Below are 19,756 nucleotides of genomic sequence, written 5' to 3' on the forward strand. Positions count from 1 at the left end.
TCATTGGGGATTCTTCCTCATCTTTTCTGACTTTCCATTTTCCCAAGCATGATGTCCTTCTCAAGGAACTGGTCCCTCCTAACAACATAGCCAAAGTAAGAGAAGCAAAGTCTCACCATCCTTGATTCTAAAGAACATTCTGATTGTACTTCTTCCAAAACTGATTTTTTTGTTCTTCTGGCAGCCCATGGTACTTTCAGTATTCTTCACCAACACCATAATTCAAATGCATTGATTCACCTATGGTCTTCCTTATTCATTGTCCAACTTTCACACATATATGAGGCAACTGAAAATACCATTGGATCAGGTACACCTTAGTCTTCAAACTGATATCTTTGCTCTTGAACACTTTAAGGAGATCGTTTGCATCAGATTTGCTTAATGCAATATGTCATTTGATTTATTGACTTCTGCCTCCTCCAGTGTTGATTGTGGATCCAAGCAAAACGACATCTCCAACCACTTCATTCTTTTCTCTGTTTAACATGATGTATTTATTGGTCCACTTGGGAGGAATTTTTTTTCATTTACATTGAGGTGCAATCCATACTGAAGGCTGTGGTCTTTGAACTTCATCAGTAAATATTTTAAGTCCTTGTCACTTCCAGTAAGCAAGGGTGTATCATTTGCATATTGTAAATTGTTAATGAGTCTTCCTACCATCCTAATGTCACGCTCTTTATGCATTACAGTTTCCCAGAGTATCTGCTCAGCATATTGATTCAATAAATAAGGTACAACCTTGGCACATACTTTCCTGATTGTAAACCACTCACTATCTATTTTTTTCTGAACTAACAATTACCTCTTGGACTATGTACAGGTTTGTTATGAGTATAATTAAGTGTTCTCAAGTAACTAATCTTCAGAATATTATCCACAGCTTGTCATGATCCATACAGTGGAAAGCCATTGCATAGTCAGTAAAGCACAAGTAAACATCCTTTCTGATATTTTCTGTGTTCGGCCAAGATCCATCTGACATCAACAGTGATATTTCTTATTCCATATCCTCTTCTGAGACAGACTTGAATTTCTGGCATTTCCATGCTAATGGACTGTTACTACCATTTTTTATTATATTCACCAAAATTTTACTTTCATGTAATATCAGTGATGTTGTTCAATGATTTCCACAATCATTTGGGTCACCTTTCTTTGGAATGGGAGCTTTTCCAGTCAGTTGGCCATGTAGCTAGCTGTCTTCCAAATTTCTTGGCATATGGAGTACTATTGCTGCTTCAGTTTGTTTTCAGATTTCAGTTTGTATTCCATCAGTTCCTGGAATCTTGTTTTTCAATAATGTATTAAGTGCAGCTTGGACTTCTTCCTTTAGTGCCATCAATTCTTAAACATATGCTACCGCTGAAACGGTGTGCATCAACCATTTCTTTTTAGTACAGTAACTCTGTATTCTTTCTATCTTCTTTTGATGCTTTCTGTTTTGTTAAATATTTGCACTTAGAATCCTTTGATATTGCAAGTATTTAGGTTTGAATTGTTTCTTCAATTCTTTCAGCATTAGAAATGCTGAATATGCTCTTCCCTTCTGATTTTTTCACTCCAGGTCTTTGCACATTTCACTATAATACTTAAGTTTGTCACTTTATTCCTCCTTTTGAAATTTTCTCTTCAGCTTATTTACTTCCTGATTTCTTCCATTCACTATAACTTCTCTATGCTGAAGAGCAAGTTTCAGGATCTCTTCTATATTCATTTTTGTCTTTTCTTTCTTTTTAATGACCCTGCCTTCTTCCTTTATGATGTTCTTGATGTCACCCCACTACTCTTCTGTCTTCAGTCATTAGTGTCTAATGCATCAAATCTGTTATTGAGATGGTCTCTGAATTCAGGTGGGATATGTTCAAGGTCATATTTTGGCTCTCATGTACTTGTTTTAGTATTTTTAAACTTCATCCTGAACTTGATTTGACCAATCGATGATCAGTTCCACAGGCTACTCTGACCTTATTTTGGTGGATGATATTGAGCTCTTCCATCATATCTTCCCACAGATGTAGACAGTTTGGCTCCTGTGTATTTGTTCTGGTGAGGTGCATGTGTATAGTTGCCTTTTATGTTGTTTTAAAAAAAGTATTTGCAATGAATAAGTAAGTAATTGATCTTGTAAACTTTCTCCATGCAATTTCAGCATTATATCTATCACCAAGTTCATATTTGCCAACAATGGATCCTTCCTCTTTGTTTTCAACTATTGCATCCAATTACCAGTAAGTATGAATGCATTTTGATGATATGTTTCACACTCATTTGGTTGCTGTTGCTGCTGCTCTATCCATCAACTTGATTCCAACTCATAGTGACCCTGTATAGGATTTCTGAGGCTGTAATTCTTTATGGGATCAGAAAGCCTCATCTTTCTGTAACATTGTGACTGGTGGACTCGAGCCACTGTCCTTGTAGGTTGCAGTCCAATGTGTATCCCACTATTCTACCAGGGCTTGTCATCATTAGTTGGTGGGTAAATTTGAATAGTAGTGGGTTTTTTAAAAAATGTTTTATTGTGAATTATGTGATAGTTTGCATGGGAGAACATTAGCTTTACATTAATCCTACTGTATATCACTCCATGCATCATCAACCAACCAAAGGGTATACCCTGCAAGCCTGCCCCTGGTCATCAGCACACAGCCCCTCTCCCTATCTGGGTCTAGAGTCCCCAGCCGTTCCATCTCTCCGCATCATCAGCTCTGCCTTCATCTCTGGTATCACTGTTTCTCTGGGTAGGGTCCCACACTCAGCTTTTCTCCCTTGAAGGTTCCAGGGACCTCTGCTCCTGGACTGCAAAGTCAACCACTCCCCTCCTTTTGCTACAAAATGTCTACCTTTGCATTTCCAACCCTCCCAGTCAGTCCTGATAGCAATTGTCCCACATGAGTGCCATCCCCATCTCCTTTCATCAGCCCCACCTAGACAGATTGGATACTACTCAGTGGAAATTCTACCTTCCTTTGCACCCTCTGAATCTAGGTTCCCACTTGAAAGCTTGTAAGCCAGTCACTTCTTGCCTTTGTAGCCACAGCCCAACCACCCCCATTTTGGGTAGCCAGTGTCCAATTTGCCCATCCCTGTGTACTCTGTGTATGGAGGGGATGGGAATGATCTTCGTGTAAAGATTTGTTCCCTCTTTTGAGCTACTGCATCCGTAGGTGTAGGTTAAGTTCATCAAATTGTATAAGATTACTCTTTTTTTTCCTCTTCTTTCTCCTTCTAGTTGAGTTCTGATCAGCCATTGAAGCCAGGTCATGTGGGAATAATAATGATTTTAACTGGTCTTCCTGTTGGTGTATGGGTATTATCCTGTGTCACAGACAACAGAATTCTTCAACATACATCTTGAAATACTCTTTTTGATGATGAATGCAATACCATTCATCTTGAACCCAAGCTACTTTCACAGTGTCATCTTTGTCCATCTTGTTCTCCTAAACATGTACATTCTCTTGCCTCAAGCACTATTATTATTATTTTTTCTTTTATTTCATTATCTCAAATTATCTCTCTTACCTCCACTCCTTCCCTAACCATTTAGATACCAGCATTAAAACTGATTAGATCTTAGGCTTTTCCTTTTGGGGCCACATCACCGCCCCCATATATTCTATTAAAGGACTTAGCACACCAAATGTTAGTACCCTGTTAACTATCTCCTCAACAACTAGCTGCTAAATGCCTGAATAAATGAATTGATTAGCTGTAACCAATCTTCAACTGCTCTTCAGTTTAACTTTTTCTAGGCACAAAGTGATGTGATGAAGCAAATTTTGTTTCAGAAATTCTTCTCAGATACTTTCCCATTCAAATAATATTTCAAATGGTAGTTGGGTTCTCAGGTAATCCAATATCCTAACCTATTTATAATGCAGTTTGAATTAAGTTAATTTATAAGCCCCTTGGAATTGACCTATGCATTACCATTTCTTTGTGAAGCCCCATTTTTCCTCCTTAATTTCATTCTCTTCTTCCATAGCATTTCAGTCACAAATGGATTTTTGTGAGTTTATATGGGACCTCTTTCTAACATTGATCATTTGGGGAATGGCAAATTGTAGTTCTTAGCTAGAAGAATATGTGGTGACACGGAGAATGTTTTTGCCTCTACTTAAATCAAATAAATTGACTATTCCTTTGTTCATGGAAAAATGGAATAGCTAGATGTTATGACTGCCACAATGCATATAGCTCACTATTAGTTGCAATTTTTCCATATATATTTTTCTTGAAACCGCAGCTAAGGTAGTCCTTGGCCATCAAGGATGAAAGCAATAATGATCTAGACATAGCTAGCTCAGCCATTTATTGGTACAAATGTTGGGTGTTCAGGACTTCTTGGAACTATGGAAGAACAACCTGTTGTTATATGAAATCCCTTCTGCCCTGAGATTATGACTCCTTGATTAAAACCATCCAGTTGAAACCCCCCAAAGTTCATTTCTAATTTACTTATACCAAAGTAGTAATGTTTAGATTTCATTCAGAGGTGGGACTCAGCCCAAGGGTACACTAGGACTGCCCTCTGATTAGCAAACATTTCTAAAACTGTGATTATTTGCTGCACTGTCCTTCATCTGTTTAGACTGCCTGATGCTTTTGTTGAAGCAAAGCAGCTCTCTTGGGCTGTCAGGTACCAAGGTCATCTGTCTTTCATGGTGATTTCTGGCAGCCAATAAGCATGACACCAGGCCTATCAGTTTCCTTGTGCAAAAGCAAGGGTCTTGATTGCAGCTGGTCAAACATGAAGGTTGCATGTATTAGTTAATCATGTACATGAAACTACCTTGTTGCTCTACTCACCTAGACCTAATCGGCTAAGATAAAAATTTCAGCACACACTCGATGTTGGTTTTCAATCATCTTTATATCCTGCAGAGTTTATGTTCAAAAGGGATCATTTGGCCTTCATGTTTCAGTAGTAGCAGTTATTACATTTTGGAGGTACAGTCACTAAGTTAGGTGAATAATAATTTTATATATAGCTTAGCCCATTGCCCAGGAAATGGGGTATGCTCAGAGTACTCACTGATATGAACATTCACCTGTTTGGGGAAATAGTGTTTGATTTGAGGGTTGTAGTTTGTTAGTTAGTTAGCATATATTGAACTTTTGAAGTCCTTAAAGCATAGCCATAGACATTATAAGGAAATTAAAAATCCTTTCTTTGATTTGGCCACTGAAACCAAATACTCATGAAATGGACGTAACACAGTCCCTGGATATTACTTCATTAGGCACAAGGTGATAAATTGAATTTGTGATGAGTGCTGGGGTTGGAATATAGGAGTGAGAAGAGTGAGAAAAAGTTCATTCATCCAACAAATTCAAGTAAAGATTTGAGTGTCTGCTTTTTGCCTGGCACTGTGCCAGGTTAGAGGATAGGGATATCAAGATGAATTCATATATTCACTAGCCTCAGGATCTTAGGAGGGTGGCAGAATGAGACTTTCAATTCCTGCAATGATTACAGCCTCAGAAACCCTACACAGGGTCAGTATGAGTTGGAACTTACTTGAGGGCAATTAGCAACAAAAACAAACTGCCATAGAAATACAGAGGAAATTTCAAGAACGGATGAAGCTTTCAGAGGACTAAAGAAACTTCACTATATCCTGTGTCTGTAATTCTAAACACAACTGGTCCTTGCACTGTTTGGTTTCCAGTTACCTTTGGAAAGAAATGTCTCATTATGCCAAACTTTGTCCAATACTTTCTATCAACAAACTGACCGCTTGAAAAATTAGTCAATTAAGGAAGCAGAACTTTGCTAGCCTTCTGCTAATCTTTAAGGTTTGTTGAAATAAAACTGTGAAGAGGGGCTATGAAACTCAGTTTGTTAAGGTTGTTTGAACAAGTGAGACAATATATTGTATGCATATTATTTTAATGTATACCTTAAGTAGGACAGGTATGGCCAAGTGGGGCTGGCTAGGATGGTAGTGAGAGTCAGAAACACAAAGCGAACACAAGAAGACTCTTCAAAATTTCATCCAGACCCATGCCAGTAGCTTGTTCCGCCCTTGCAAGCCTGTCTTTGGGCAACTTACTTTGAAATACTGTCAACTACCATGGTTCAACAATGCAAGCTACATATAGCTTACATTTTTAAAAGGTAAAAAGAAAAGATATGAGATTGTTTAATGTTGTTGTTGTTAGGTTGGTACCATTGAGTTTGTACCAACTTAAAGCAACCTTATGCAAAACAACAAAACACTGCCTGGTCCTGGGCCAACCTCACAATTATTGCTACGTTTGTGCCCATTGCTATTGCCACTGTGCCAGTCTGTATTATTGGGGGTCTTATTCTTTTTCTCTGACCCTCTACTTAACCAAACATGATATACTTCTCCAGTGACTTGTCCCTCCTGACACTATATCTGAAGTATGAGAACCGAAGTCTGGCTATACTTCTTCTAACACAGATCTATTTGTTCTTTTGGCAATCCATGGTATTTTCTTTGTTTCTTTTTTTTAATAGTGCTCTTATTGTGAATTAAATGATAGTTTACACGACAAAACACTGGTTTTGCACTCTACCAATCATATTTTGTATCACTGCAATAATTACAATCCCTTCCATGCGCCGTCTGTTAACAGTATTTGCCTGTATTCCTGCTTTGTTTGTCTATTTTTTTTTTTTGGGGGGGGAGGGGGTGGAGTTACACAAAAACACGCAGGAACACATAATCATTTAAGCAGCCAAGGGGCACATTTTTCAAGCCAGCCTCCTGGCTAGCAGCACACAGCCATTTTCATTCCATGGGTCTAGAGTCCTCAGCTGCACTATCTCTCCATGCCATCACCTCTTCCTCCATCTCTGGTGACGCTGCTTCTCTCATTAGGATCCCATGTTCCACTCATACTCTTCTCTCTTGATGGTCCTAGGGTCCTCTGTTCCTGGAATGTAAGATGAACTATTCCTCGCTTTTTGTTACACAACTTCTACCTTTACAGTAGTGAACGTTGCAGTTAGTCATGATAATAATTAATTACTATCGAATCAAAAGAATTCTATCCCCATCTGCTTTCACCGTACTCTTCTAGACAAGATGAAAACTATTCAGTGGGGATTCTACCTTCCCTCACACACTCTGAAACTAAACTCCCTCTTGAAAACTTGTAAGCCAAACACTTAATGCTTTTATAGTCCCCCCAGTTTAGGTAGCCAGTGTCTCAGCTGCCCATCCCATCTCTATCCATCCTGTGTACTGAGGGAATAGGTTTGATCCTTGAAGTAAAGACTCCTTCCCTCGCAGATGGTATTTTGAGCTACTACGTCTGTAAATAAAGGCCAAGTTCATAAAATTGTAGCAATTTACACTTGCTTTTTGTATCAAATTCCCTTATCTTCCTATAGTTGAGCCCTGTTCATGAAGACATTGAAGCTAGGTCAAATGGGTACTATCTGCAAGTTTGGGCATTCATGTGCGCCTGCCCCACACTTCATATCAACTGAATGCTTCACTCTCAGCTGTAGTCCCCAGTGGCAAGAACAGTGTCCATGGACTCAGGAGTTCCCAAGTATCCCCAAACTTCAGACCAACAAGCCCTTTCTCTTCTCTCTCTCATCTCAAGGTCAACTGGAGTCTATGGAACATGGTCAAACTCAGTCCATATCTCCAGTACTGCTTTCCCCCCACTTCCTCTCAGAAATAGACTAACACAGTCTATTTGGGACTGTGTTAGTCTTGGAAGGGGGTTTGTCCTGAAGCGATATGATGGCTTGCCTTGATGGTTCCCAGGTGGATAGCTTGCTTGTTCTTGTAATAGCTGAATAGTCTGCTGTTTTGTTTTGTTTTTCTGCTGGTCTTTCTTTCAAGAAGTATCTTCTGTTCCTCTAGCTACTCTGGATTGGTCTGCATGTCCTTTCAAGTGGGAATGCCTCACCTCAGAAGGTTCTGGATAGGGCTCAGGATTCCATGTACAGCCCTATACTCTACAAAGACTTCACAGGAAGCCTATTTCACTGGACAAATTATAGAAACCCTTTTGGGTATTCCAATCAGTTATAGGCTGAAGAGGGGCTTACAAATATTCTGTAATCTTATTTCCTGATATTCCTTTCTATCCACTCAGGTGTCTGTTTTACAATGGTAGGCAAGGGAAACCAATATCTGTAATATAATCCGTAACCTTAACATTATATTCCGTCTTTTACCCATTTAGATTATGCTTCTATCCCTGTGTCACAGAGTCCTGTTTTTCCAAGGTTGAGTATACATCACTATTTACCTCTGTCCCATTTAGCCCATGCAAACTTGTCTCAATGTTCCCTTAGCATCCTTGTTCTTCTAGCCCCCTTCTCTTGTGTATTGCCATTCCTTTCCTTGTATTTTGCCCTCCCCCTCTCCCATGGTGTGATGCTACTATCCCCAAACTGTGACTCAGTGTCCCCTCCCTCCCACTCATGGTAACTAACAGATATATATATATATATATATTTCTTTTAGTATGAACATCTTTTCTTAAGTTTTTATACAATAATGGTCTTATGCAATATTTGTCTTTTTGTGAACAAACATCTTAACATTTTTTCCTCTCCTTTCCCCCTTCAGCCTGTGTCTTGATCCCTATATCATAGAGCCTTTTTATTCCAAGGCTGTGCAAACGTCATAGTCTGCCTCATTCCATTTAGCCCATGTATACCTCCTAGAGTCTTTCCCTATCTTCCCTCCCCCTCCTTCTTCTTGTGCATTGCCCTCCACCACCTATTTATTGCCCTTCCTGTTCCCTGAGTTAATGTCTCATTAACTATGTTTATCCCCTGACCTGCGAGTTACTGTCCTGTCCCTCTCATCCTGGTAATTCTCAGAAAAATTTTCTTTTAATGTGGAAATCTTTTCTTAAGTTTTTACAATAATGGACTTAGGCAATATCTGTCCTTTTGTGCTTGACTAATTTCACTCAGCATTATGCCTTCAAGGCTTATCTATGTTATGCGGTGTTTTGCAGCTTCATTCTTCTTCTTCAAGGTAACATATTATTCCAATGTGTGTATGTACTTACCCAAGTTTGTTTATCCATTCTTCCATTGATGGGCATTTGAGTAGTCTTCAGTTTTTTGTTGTGACTAGTTCTGCGATGAATTTGCATTCTGACTTGAATTTCTTATAGATATATACCAAGTAGAGGAATTGATGGATCATAAGGTATCTTTATTTCCCACTTTCTGAAGAAGCACCATACCATTTTCCAGAGTGGTTGAGCCAATTTACAGTTCCACCAGCAATGTAGGAGGGTCCCACTTCAGACCCTCACCAGTATTTGTGGTCTTCTGCTTTATTGAACTTCACTGTTACTGCTGATGTGAGATGATATCTCGTTGTTTTGATTTTTATCTCTCTGGGCTAATGTGCCAGACTGCAAAGTCATTTTAACTTCAAAGTCTGTGGTTCAAGCTCACCAGCTGCTCCTTGGAAACCCTACATAGGGTCACTATGGGTTGGAATTGACTTGACAGCACTTAACAACAACAATGGCTAATGATCTGGAATGTTTTTGCATGTTTGTTGGCTGATGGAATGTCTTCCTTGGATTCTCAATTCTGTTCCATTTAACTATGTATATTTCATTGTATCATTGTACCAGTACCCAGTACCAGGCTGTTTTGACCACAGGAACCATGTAGTAAATTTTGAAATCGGGGAGTGAGAGGCCTCCAACTTTGTTCTTCTTAAACAGTGCTTTACTTGTCGAGAGATTCATTCCTTTCCATATAAACTTTGTAATCATTTTTTCCATCTCTTTAAAGACTGTAGTTGGAATCTGGATTGAGATTGAGTTATATCTGTGGAATGCTTTGGGTAGTATTGACATTTTCACAATGTTATATCTTCCTATCCAGGAACATGGTATATTCTTCCGTTTTTGTAATTCTGTTTTGTTTACTTGTAGTAGTGTTTTGTAGTTTTCTTTGTATAGATCTTTGGTTTCTGTGCTTGGATTTATTCCCACATCCTTCATCCTTTGGGTGGCTATTGTAAATGATATTGTTTTCCTTATTTTCTCTTCAGAGCTGTCTTTATTAGTATATAAGAATCCAACTGATATTTGTATATTGATCTTATACCCTGCCACTTTGCTGAATTTTCCAATGATTTCCTGTAGTCTTTTATGCTGGGTTTTTGGGATTTTCTATGTATAGGATCATATCACTTGTAAACAGAGAGAGTTTTACTTCTTCTTTGCCAAATTGTGTACCTTTGCTCTCCCTTTCTTGCCTTATAGTTCTGGTTAAGACTTCCAACACAGTGTTGAATAGGAGTACTGATAATGGGTATCCTCCTTTGGTTCCTGTTTGCAAGGGGCAGGCATGCTTTCAGTTTCTCCCCATTGAGAGTGGTGTTGGCTGTTGGTTTTGTATATGTGGTCTTAATTATGCTGAGGAATTTTCCTTCAATTCCTGCTTTGTTTAGTGTTTTTATCAGGAATGGGTACGGGATTTTGTCAAATGCTTTTTCTGCATCAGTTGATAAAATCATGTGGTTTTTGTCCTTTTTTTATTTATGTGGTGAATTACATTGATTGTTTTTCTAACACTGAACCATTGTTGCATTCCTGACATGAATCCTGCTTGGGCATGATGTATTATTTTTTTGAAATGTTGTTGAATTCTATTGGCTAGAATTTTGTTCAGTGTTTTTGCATCTATATTCATGAGGAATATTGGTCTACAATTTTCTTTTCTAGTGATGTCCATCCCTGGTTTTGTTATGAGGGATATGCTTGCTGCATAAAATGTATTATGAAGTTTTCCACTTTTTTCTTTATTCTGGAATAGTTTGAGTAGAATAGGTGTCAGCTCTTCTTTGAATGTTTGGTAAAATTCACCGGTGAAGTCATCCAGGCCTAGACTTTTTGGTTGGGAGTTTTTTGATGACCTGATTTATTCCTTTGTAGGTCTGCTTGAGTTTTCTACTTTATCCTTTGTAAGTTTAGGCAGGTCATGTTTTTCTAAAATGCATCCATTTCCTCCAGATTTTCAGATTTCCAGGAGTACAGTTCATAGTGCTCTGTTACTATCTTTTTTATTTCCATTGGTTCTGTTGTAATGTCTCCCATGTGGTTTCTTACGCGTGCTATTTGTGTCTTCTTCTCCTCTTCTTTTGTTAGGTTTGCCAGAGGTTTATAACTTTTGTTAATCTTTCAACAGAACAAGCTTCTTGACTTGTTGATTTTTTTCTGTTTTCTGTCTCATTTATTTATGCTCTAATCTTTTTATTTCTTTTCTTCTGATGGCTGTGGCTTTACTTTGCTTTATTTTACTTTTTTTTCTAACTGTTGGAGATGTGTTAATTTTGGTTTTTCCTTCTTTTGTATGTGTGCTATTATTACAATGATTTGTCCTCTGAGCACTGATTTTGCTGTGTCCCAAAGGTTTTGGTATATTGTGTTTTCATTCTCATTCGTTTCTAGAAATTTTTAAAATTTTGCTGTTTATTTGTTCTACTACCCAGTAGCTTTTAAGCAGGGTGTTATTCAGTTTACATGTATATGACTTTGTTTCCTTGATCATCCTATTGTTGATTTCTAGTTTTATAGCATTGTGGTCTGAGAAGATGCTTTGTAACTTTTTGATGTTTTTAAATTAATGGAGATTTACTTTGTGGATTAACACCTGGTCTATTCTGTAAAATGATCTGTGTGCACTGGAAAAGAATGTGTATTGTGCTGCTGTTGAGTTGAATGCTCTGTACAGATCTATGAGGTCAAGTTGGTTGATTGTGTTCATTATCTCTGTGTCTCTGCTGAGCTTCTTTCTGGTTGCTCTGTCCTTTTTCACAAGTGGTGTATTATAATCTCCCACTATTGTTGCAGAATTGTCTATTTCTTTCTTCAATTGTGTTGTTGTTGTTGTGAAGTGCTATTGAGTTGGCTCCAACCCATAGTGACCCTGTATACGGTTTTTGAGGAGCAGCTGGTGACCTTGAACCACCGACATTGCAGTTCAAATGGCTTTGCAGTCTGGTGTATTAACCCATAGCACCACACCAGGACTCCGCAATTGTATTAGGGTTTGCTTTATGTGATTTGGTGCTCTTTTGTTGAGAGCATAGATTTTTATTATGATTATATCATCGTGTTTCATTGTCCCATTAGCCATGAGATAATGACCTTCTTTGTCTCTTATGCTGGTATTTGCTTTAAAGTTTATTTTGTCTGAGATTAATATTGCTGCGCCTGGTCATTTTTTATTGCAATTAATTTGGCATACGTTTTTGCATCCTTTAATTTTAAATTGTTTTTTTGCCTTTGTGTGTTAGTTGAGTCTCTTGGAGACTGCATACTGTAGGATCTTTCTTTCTTATCCATTCTATCACTCTCTGCTTCTTAACTAGTACATTCAATCCATTGACATTTAGTGTAATTATTGGTAAGTATCGATTAATTAAGGAGCTTGGTAGCGTAGTGGTTATGAGTCTGAACCTCAGGGTCAGCTCAGGTAGCGTAGTGGTTATGGTTATGAATCCTAGGGCCAGCAGTTTGAAACTACCAGTGTTTCCACATGAGAAAGATGAGGCTTTCTGCTCCCATAAAGATGTACAGCCTTGGAAACCCTATACAGGGTCACTATGTGTCGGAACTGACTTGACGGCACTTAACAACAACAACAAAAACCTGGAGTAATTGCTGACATTATGGTGTTTGTGTTTTATGGTGCTCCTAGTTTCTTTGATCCATATGCCTTCCCGTACTGAGTTCATTTTTTTTTCCCTTGTCAAATTGTTCAGAATGTTAATGTTTCTATACTCTTTAGTATGGCTATATCTCCACATCAAATCAAGATTTGTTGTTTCTTGATTTGATGTGGAGCTATATCCAGTTTCTTTGAGGTTACCCTATAGGTTACCAAGTTCTTCCTTTTTTTATGACAGATTATTTTATTCTGAGATATGCCTGATATTCTCACTACCTGGATCTCTGTTACTATACTTTTTACTTCTCTTGTTTTGTGGCTATTCTATTTATGGATGGACCTTTCAAATCCCCTCATTTCAATTTCATAGTTTTTTCTGTCCTAGACTCTTCCATCTCTGGATTGAGGTCTGGGTGGTGTTACTACATATACCAGTCTCTGTTTGTTGTCTGGTCCTGTTGATTTAGTCTGAAGAACTCCCTTTAGTTTGTTTTGGAGTGCTAGTTTAGCCTTTACAAAAATCTCGAAATTTCTGTTTATCCTGGAATGTTTTTGATTTCACCATCATATTTGATTGACAGCTTTTTTGAGTTTATGATTCTTGGTTGGCAGTTTTTTGTTGTTGTTTTTTTTTCCCCAGAGTTTTGTGTATGTCTTTCCATTGTCTTCTTGCCTACATGGTATCTGCTGAGTAATCAGAACTTAATCTTATTTGCTTTCCTTTGTATGTAACATTTCTTTTTTCCCTAGCTGCTTTTAGAATTCTCTCCTTGTCTTTAATTTTGGAAAGTTTGATTATAATATGTCTTGGTGATTATTTCTAGGGTATATCCTTCCTGGGATTCATTCAGCATCTTGGATGCTTATCTTCTTTTCCTTCAAAATGTTAGGAAAGTTCTCTTCCAGCAGCTCTTCAACTATCTCTCCTGTAGTTTTTTGTTGTTGTTGTTGTTGTTGTTTTGTCCCTTCCTGTTCTGGAATTCCAATCAGCCTCAAGTTATTTCTCTTCATTTTGTCCCACATGAGTCTTAGGCTTTCTTCAGATTTTTAAAATTCTTTTTTCTGCTTGTTCTTTATTATTAGCATTTTTGAGAGATTTGTCTTCCAGCTCTTCAATTCTGCTCCTTTGCCATTTCAGGTTATTGTCCATTTCTGATATTTTAGCATTAATACTCTTCATGTTCTGATATCCATTTTGGTATCTTCCTTCTTTCTTGTCTTCTCAATTGCCTTTCGTTTTCTTCCTTTATGATGTTCTTCATATCATCCCCCAATTCTTCTAGTCTTTGGTCTTTAGTGTCTAATGCATCAAATCTGTTCTTTAGATGATCTCTAAATTCAGGTAGGACATATCCAAGGTAATATTTTGGCACTTGTGGACTTGTTTTAATTTTCTTCAACTTCAGTCTGTATTTGCATATGGTCTGATTCACAGTTGTCCCTTGGCCTTGTTTTGATTGATGATGTGGAGCTTTTTCACCATCTCTTTCTACAACAAATGTAGTCAGATTGATTTCTGTGTATTCTATTGGGTGAGGTCCATATGTATAGTTTTTTGTTGTTTAAAAAAGGTATTTACAATGATAGTCTTATAAAATTCTATCATGTGATCTCCAGCATCCTTTGTATCACCAAGGCCATATTTTCCAAATATTGATTCTTCCCCTTTGTTTCCAACCTTTGCATTTCATGTACAGGTTTTCTGAGGAGCAAATGGTGAGCTTTAACCACTGACCTTGTAGTTCAAACTAACTTTGTAGTCCAGTGCCTTAACCCATATTGCCACACCAGGACTCCATAAATATAATAGATGGTTAAATAAGATATATTTTAAATACAATATGTTAAAAATAGTATAATTTCAACATGTTATCAAGATAAAAATTTTAATGAAATATTTTCCTTTCTTGTTTTGTACAAACTTTCTGAATCTGTTGTGTATTTTATACTTGCAGCATATTTCAATTAGGACAAGCCACATTCTAAGTGCTCAATAACTTCCTTTAGCTAGTGGCTTATATATTGGGCAGTATAACTACAAATCAAAGCCAAACCTGTTGTCACTGAGTCAGTTTCCACTCATGGTGACTGCAGGTATTACAGCGTGAAACTGTTCTATAGTGTTTTCTTACCTGGAATCTTTACAGAAGAAATCACTAAGCCTTTCTTTTGCAGCACTGCTGGACAGTTTGAACTGTCACCTTTTAGTTAGGAGTTTTTTTCAATCACTGTGCCACCTCTAGACATTTATAAATACATTCTATTATTAAACATCTCAATAGGGATTGATTCTTCAACCTTTTTCTGGGATCTTACTTCAGTGTTTATTTATACTTGGAAGATGCTCCTAATTTTAGATAGATTTTCTATGCCAAAGTTTATTTCTTCTCATCTTGTGCTATTATAATGTAATAAAGACTTCTAATATTTACTAAATTTTATGATAGGCTTTGGTGAGCAGTATTATTATGTTTTCTGCTTTCAGGGAATCGTGGTGTGGTACTGTAGGATAAATACTGGACTGCCACCTGAGAGGTCATCGGTTCAAACCTACCATATGCTTCTTGGAAACCTATACAGGGTTGTTATGAGTTGGGACCAACCCAATGGCACTTAACAACAACAACATAGTGTAATGGAGAAGAGAATTACTAAAATAAATAATAAAAATAAATGTGTATCTGTGACACATATTGAGATGGGAAAGTTGAGGGAACTAATAGGATTTGTAACAGGTCTTTTAGTCTGGATTGACAGGAGAAGCTTCCTCAGTGAAGTGAAATTTGATCTGATGCTCATGGATGGGGCCCCAAGGTCAAAGGAATTGGGCAGTGTCATAAACCTAAATTGGTTAGAAAAACACCAAAAATTTGTGAGTAGATATTATTTGAATCTGGAAGCATTATCTGAACGTGTTGTAAAGGTACTCTGAAGAGAGGACAGTGAAAACGGGTTAGATAGATAATTGTTGTATTTCTAAAAAAGATAGCACAGATTACAGAAATAGTCATTAAGGACATGCTATACACTTTAAAACAGCTTCTAGTCAAACTGGAGTTCTTGTTTCTCAAAGCTGGTTGTACATAGGTAATGCTCTAAAACAAAGCAAAACAAAAACCCCAAATGGCTAAGGCAAAACGCTCTTTGCTAAACTGCTTATATGCTGGTGTTTGATGACTTGAAGGCAGCTCCAGGGAACCAGTCCCTTAAAAAATTCAAAAGAATAGCTGAGCATGAATGAACTGGAAATCTGGATTCCAGAAGAATCAAAAGGATTATGCCAGTACTTTTAATAAACTGTAAAGAGAATGATATGGAAAAAATTTGGTCTCAGGTTTACAATTAGTCAGATAGCACTTCTTGAACCTATGAAGTGCTTAAAGCATGGCCCTAGGCATTACAAGGAAGTTAAACACTGAGGCCATATACTCACATCGTCCTAAAGCCATCTCTGGACATTAGTTCATTAAGTACAAGTTGATAAATTAAATATTTAATGAGTGCAGAGGTTGGGGTCAGGGAGTAATAACAGTGAAGAAAAGTTTATTCATTCAACAAATCAAAATAACAAACAAAGATTAATTGAATCCCAACTTGTACCAGGTATTGTGCTAGATTAGTTTTAAAGTAATTCAAAATGACATTGGAAAGTTAGACAGAGGTTAAAACACACATGACTTTTAGGGAATGCTGAGGACCAGAGCCATTCTTCTGAGAGTAAAGAGAACAGACTATATATATGTTTTTAAGGAACAGAGGGACAGTATTGGATTTGGTTATTAAAACATCACCCTGCTCTAATCTGGAGAATGGAGGTGGGTAGAAAATATTGAATAGTCCAAGTAAGAGGATTAGAGCAGTGGCTACCAAATATCCTAAACCCATGACTCTGAGCACTTTTAGTAGATACTGTTGATAGGACTTGATGATTAATTGGAGCATGAAGAAGAGGAGTTTCAAGTTGAGTCTCAATTTTCTAGCCTATTAAAATAGGTGGACATGGGTCTTTTAAGAGTTCTTTCTTCTAGCTTTCCTCTGGGCTACTGGGAATTTTGGGAAGAAGTTTCTATGATTTAAGATGAAAATTATAGTGTTAATTGGTCTTTTCTTTTTATTGAACCAGGATTTGGCAGTTATTTGGTACTAATGGTAGACCATTACATAGAAAAATGTATCAACAGTGAGTTTTCTTTCTTATGTCTGTATCTCTTAAGCTTTACTTACTGAATAAGCACAGGGTGAACATTGGACAGTTTGACTGCTTTGAATGTCATTGATTCTTCCTTATAAATCTTGGCATTGACTCATTTATATTACCATAATACTGTCATTAATAGCAGCTGTATTTGTAGGGAAAGGCTAAAGGGAAGCAATAAAGGAAATAACTGCCTGACTCTGAAGTGACGTTTCCTAAAATAATTAAGAAACAATAATAAAGCCAGAGTTCTAATGTGGTGCTGTGTGACAAGCATTATTGTGATTTAAACCTGTCAACTGTTCCTCAGAAACCCTATATAGGGTCACTAGGAGTCAGTAAGTGTCCAGAAGGTGATCAGGAACACTGAGCAAGATAAAAGTAGAGAGTTGTGTAGGATAACAGACAAACCTTGTAGGCTATTTAGTTTGAGAGTTGTTGTTGTTGTTAGGTCCCGTGGAGTCAGTTCCGACTCATAGTGACCCTGCACAGTATTTCCGAGACTGTAAATATTCACGGGAGCAGAACGCCTCCTCTTTCTCCCGTGGAACTGCTGGTAGTTTCGAACTACTGACCTTGAGGTTGGCAGCCCGACTCGTAACCACTATGCTACTAGAGCACCTTAGTTTGAGAATTAGTGTGATGCTAATCAAAGGAGCTCTGGTAGCGTAGTGGTTACGAATCGGGCTGTGAACCTTAAGGTCAGCAGTTCGAAACTACCAGCCGCTCCGCGGGAGAAAGATGAGGATTTCTACTCCCGTAAAGATTTACACCCTTGGAAACCCTGTACAGGGTCGCTATGGGTCGGAACCGACTCGACAGCACTTCACAACAACTTCACAACAATCAAATGGAGAATGAGAGATGGGCAACAGAGGAAGCTTCAGGAATACCATAAAAACAGTTGATAGGAGGCTACTATACCAGCTTAGGTGAGAGTTGAAGGTGGTTCTGACAGGCTAGCAGAGGGTAATTTGGAAATCCAACTGTTCCAAGGGTGGTGGTGGTGATCGTGTGCCATGGAGTCGGTTCCGACTCGTAACAACCCTGTATAGGGTTTCTGAAGCTGTAAATCTTTATAGTTGCAGAAAACCTCATTTTTCTCTCGTGGAATGACTGGTAGCTTCGGATTGCTGACCTTGAGGCTAGCTGTCCAACGTGTTACCATTACTCTAACAGAGATCCAGAGGGAACCAAAGTTAATTCTGTCTCAGAGATCTTCTCTGCTGCCAAGAAGCCAGGGTTAAGACTACAGGCTCAGGAATCAGGCATAATTGGGCTTGAAACAGCTTTTCCATCTACCAGTTGGGTGACTTTGAACAAGTTACTATAAATTGGGGCTAGTGATACCTATACCAAGATTAAGGAGCTCTGGTAGCATAGTGCTTACGAATTGGGCTGTGAACCAAAAGGTCAGCAGTTCGAAACTACCAGCTGTTCCGCGGGAGAAAGAAGAGGCTTTCTGCTCCCATCAGGGGTCAGAACTGACTCCACAACACATAAACACCACAACTACCATACCAAGATTGCTGTATGGAAAATCCTGGGTGTGACACTGAAGGATAAACGCTGGGCTGCTAACCGAAAGTTCAGCAATTCAAACCCACCAGCTGCTCCCTATACAGGGTCATTATGAGCTGGAACTGACTGGACAACATGTTTGATAAAATGCTTAATAAACATTCCATAATTACAGTCTTGTTACTCTCTGGAATCACCTGCCCAAAATGTGTGAAAGGAAAAACCACATTTTCTGTTTGTTGAACATCTTTAGGGAGACAAAGCCACAAGTAGATTTATCAAGCACCCACTTTCTGCAATCACTTGCAAGAATAACATAACATAAAGTAAAAAAGGTATTGCTACAAAGTCATAAAAACTTTAACTAACCATAAATATCAAAATGTGAAGCTATTGTTTCTCAACATAGTTTTATATACTTTGAAGACAGTGTTTCCATCTCTCTAATCCTTCCCAGAAGAATTCTGGGCTCTTTGGTATTTATACCATGTCAAAAGGGAAGTTTTGGCATCCTCAGACTCAAATTGTGTTCCTTTTCAATGTTCTTTGAATTTGGGGAACAAAAACAGAAGTGGCAAGAGTTAGGTATTTAGGATGGATGGAATAAGGTTTCCCAAGGAAATGGAAAGCTCTTGAAGGATGAGTCAGTTGTACTGTTGTGATATGGAGCTCTGGTAGCACGTTAGGCTGCTAATCACGAGGTAGGCAGTTTGAATCCACCAGCTGTTCCTTGGAAACTTTATACACGGTAACTATGAGTCAGAACCAACACAAGAGCTCTTAACAACAACAAATCGTCATGATGAGGAAAAAAAAAATTGCTCAGCTTAACTTTCCTGGCCTTTTTCTTACCAATTCAGTCTTTAGATTTCTTACAACTTCTACCTAATAAGTCCCTTTGATAATCCTGTATCCATTGAGAAAATCTATTAAGATTTTACCCCTTTGCAGTCTCCTAAAACAGTTGCCTTGACCTTGTGTGCTGACCTCAATGCCTTGAATTTAAATGGCCCAGCGGATTCCCTTGGAAAACATTCTTTTGATTGAATCTTGCTGTCTGATTGAATTAGTAAATCTAAGACTCATTTCCAGTTACTGATTTACTCCATGCAATTATCTTCATTAGCTTTGATCTTGCTTCAAAGACGGTTGGAAAGATCAGCTCTTTGAGTTCGCTGATCAGCCAACATGTTCACTAAAAATTGAAAACACTGAACCATATGAGGTTCTAACTTAAGTAGCCATTGTGTCAGTGATAGTTCTACATTCTTCTTCCACCACTTTCTGAATTTCAACCATAGTTTCTTGTTTAATTGAAGTTAATGGTCTTCCTTCTCTTAGCTTATTTTTGAGACCTTCCCAACCTTCCTTAAAATGTTTGACCT

Source organism: Chrysochloris asiatica, unplaced genomic scaffold (genome assembly GCF_000296735.1).
Source record: "Chrysochloris asiatica unplaced genomic scaffold, ChrAsi1.0 scaffold00046, whole genome shotgun sequence".
In the NCBI taxonomy this organism is placed as follows: Eukaryota; Metazoa; Chordata; class Mammalia; order Afrosoricida; family Chrysochloridae; genus Chrysochloris; species Chrysochloris asiatica.